This window comes from Ctenocephalides felis, unplaced genomic scaffold, assembly GCF_003426905.1.
Source record: "Ctenocephalides felis isolate EL2017-DRISC unplaced genomic scaffold, ASM342690v1 CF-g0.4_SCAFFOLD_03570, whole genome shotgun sequence".
NCBI classification, from domain to species: Eukaryota; Metazoa; Arthropoda; class Insecta; order Siphonaptera; family Pulicidae; genus Ctenocephalides; species Ctenocephalides felis.
Window position 1 is genome coordinate 25,148,246 of NW_020539724.1, and position 3,578 is coordinate 25,151,823.

General features: G+C 31.2%; 1 non-coding gene across 1 annotated transcript; it reads right to left on the reverse strand.

Annotated features, from left to right (window-relative positions):
- Nucleotides 1-2,347: 2,347 nt before the first annotated feature.
- Nucleotides 2,348-2,560, reverse strand: LOC113383843. Its single transcript, XR_003367804.1, has one exon. It is a non-coding gene; the product is annotated as a small nucleolar RNA U3 (small nucleolar RNA).
- Nucleotides 2,561-3,578: the final 1,018 nt, after the last annotated feature.

Consider the following 3,578-nt stretch of genomic DNA (forward strand, 5'->3'; position numbering starts at 1 on the left):
ATTATTTTGAGACATTGTATACCTGGAAAGTCCTAAAACAGGCTGGGAAACGACAAAAAGACCACTTGTTTTGACCCAAATCTTTGTATTAATAAAAAAATCAAGCAAATATCTTCACATGTTAACAGATTTAGTACAAGTTTTGGAAAGTCGGATATGACAAATCCTGTGAGACAACTCCACTCGGATTCACTCCGAGGGAGGAGTTGATCGGAATGATAACTCCGGAATGAGTTTACCCCTCTCTAGAAGGTATTTATCCAAATCATCTTAACATTCAAAAATTAAGCCTCTCAATAAGAAGGGAGCACTATAGATTTAATAATTACAGATTAATTTCATTATTAAATAATTTTGCAAAAATATTACATAATCGTCTACAGCTAACGGTATTTTATTCAAAAATCTACTGTTAACAGTATTTCATTGAATTATATTCCCGGATTTGATATGAAACTCAGTTCTATAACAGTCAGCATGCTATCAAATTTATATATATATGTAAAAAAATGAGTCAAATATACTATTAGTATAGTCAGTCGCAACTAGGATAGGGCAACCTCTCGTACATAAAATTTATTTGATGATTTTATTGAATGATTTGTACTTTGTGTAAATGATTTAAACTTTAAAATCAGTTCTGACTTACTCAATTCAGCAGGTGTACCACCAACCACTTTCGGATGGGTGGCATTACTGAATCCACAGCCATTTTCTTTAGTTAACAGACCTTTTGTTATTGGCACGGGCTTGCTAGTAGTTGGTGTTGCAACTAGAGCGCAGCAAACCATATATATATATAACCATATTAAAATTATTTATAAAATATAAAATAAAATTTACAACTAGTTCTCAGAAAAAAGAGAATGATATATTTCATAAAAGGTAAAATGATAAAAATTTTGTTTTAGATTATAAGTTTTTGATAATAATATAAACTAGTGGGGTGCATGGCATCGCGCCTTGCTGAGGCAAATTGCTCAAAACTTCCCGTCCGTAATTAAAAATCTTGGTACGAAACCCAAAAAAATTTACACAAAAATGTGTACACATTATGAAAATCTCTATAAAATATCTAATAATTTGATTTCCATATATCCAATAAACATTTTTGACCGCCAAATAACAATTTTTAAACTTCCGTAGGGAAGTTATTGTAATGGGCCGAAAATCGGAATTGAAAATTTTTACATTTCTCGACGTTTTGAAGGTTTCTGAAACGTTTTGGCATACCTCAGAAAAAATGGATGTGTTGTGTGTGTTTGTGTGTGTGTGTGTGTGTGTGTGTGTGTTGGGTATGTACAAAAAATGGCAGTTTTTGAGAGAAACTAAGCGTCCGATTCAATTGATTCAAAGAACTTTCTGCTTGTCTTAAACAAAATAATTGATTTGGAAAAAAAAATTTGTACCTTTTTTTTTTTTTTTTTTTTTTTTAATTTTTGTATATCGAAAATAATTCAGATTTTATTTTTAATTCTGACTATAATTCTAATATACTTTAAACAAATAATTTCAACTCTGCAATTCAGTTTATATAATTATTATAAATATTAGACAATAATAAATATTTATAATAATCTATTTGAAAACATTCAATATTCCTCGAACGTTTCGTTACGGTACGGGAAGTTCCAGCAATTTGCCTTAAGGCACGATGCCACCCACCCCACTAGTTTAACTTATTTTATTGAGAGTCCATAATCGATCATCTTGTCAATCCAAGTAAAATGTTTTGAAATTATTAAAATTGGATGCTCCGTTCTCTTAAAAAGTGAGTTACCGTTATTGCCCCGCATCTTCGGAACGGCTAGACCTGCCTTCGCCAAAAACCTACGCACGTCTTCTTATCAATACGAATCGAATATGTTTTTTGAATGGTTTACAAATTTTGAAATTTGTATTCACACATAAACACACATGCATCAATTTTTTTAAGTTATGCCAAACTGAAACCTCTGAAACGTAAAGATATATGAAAAATTCATTTTCGATTTTTTTGCGATTACTATAACTTACCCTACAACCATATACTTGTTTATCTATGCCTACAGCAAAGCATTCTTCTCAGAAAGCATCAAACCCATATATAATCTTGTAAAAATATAAATATGAATATAACGATCTGAGTACTCTTATAAACGGTGTTCAATCAAGTTTCGGCTATCACAACTAATTTAAAATTAGAATGACAGTCCATTATTTATCTCGCTGAAACTTTTGCTATCCAACTGTACTTCTTTTCTTATCTATTTTTATTTAAGAAGAAGAAACATAAAAATTGAAAAGATGTTTGGCAGCGTTTTTGGAATGCAATCAATATAATATAATATATCATGTTTAAAGAGAGACCTCTCAGAAAGCATCACACCCATGACCAAAATCCGCGAGGGATTTTGGCGAACGGTCATCGATGATGATCAAACTCCAAATGAAGTTCGATCACCTTCCTCACGCTCAGGGTGCGATGCTACGACTCATCGTCGAGGTCGCATCAACTCCACGTTTGAGTGAAGAGATTGTGAAGACATACTACAGAAATGATCCTGTGAAGTATGATCTTGACGAAACGACGTTTCGACCGAGACAAGCAAATTCCTTTCAGGTTTGTGCAGCAATCACAGGTTGGCGTGACGCGGTGATGCGGTGACATCTAACATCTAACATTCCATTTCCAAGTTTTGCTTATAGAAGCAGCGTTGGGCGTACATAAGTACATGATAGAACATTATAATATGTATATGATTTTTTCTAATTCAGTATTTGTCATATTTTCGAAAATTTTGTTTATACCTAGCTAATACAGATAGTAGTTACATCAAACATGAAACTAAATATGACATATCACATAAAATACGATTTTTAACTTCCCGAAGAAGAAGTTTGTTTCTGCGAAAAAATACGTTTTGCTGATTTTATGTTATCTCAAGTCATTCTAAATCGAATGGGATAAAATTGAGAGAAATTATGCGGGTGTATGTGAGCCGATTTTCATTTTCGATTTTTTGCGATTACTATTACTTACCCTACGGGAAATTAAAAATAAAAATAAAAAAGATTAAATAAACGAATAAATGATAAATAAAATAATAATAGTAATAATAATAAATTTAACTAACTTGTGTTATGCACAGAAAAATGTATTTTGTGAAACAAGTAAAAAATAGTGGGGCGCAAGGCATCGTGCCTTAAGAGCAAATTGCTGGAGCTTATCCGACCAAAAATTATTTTTTTTAAAAAGATTAACATTTTTTTAAAAAAATTACTTGAAAAAATTAGATTTTTGAGAAACTATAAATTGTTGAAAAAAAATTATTTTTTTGGAAAAAAGACTTTTTGAAAAATATGTTTTCTTTATTTTGAAATATTTTGAAAGTTCTGAACCTTTTTTCATAGCAATCGTACTGCTTTAACTGCATAGAGACAAAATATCTAAGAGCGTAAGCGCCGCGTCGCCGTCTAACGGATAAACATCAGTACGGAACCCTTAGAAATGTAAACAAAATTCATACTTATTGTTAAAATCTCTATAAAATATCTGAAAATTTTATGTGCATATGTCTAATGATCATTTTTGACCG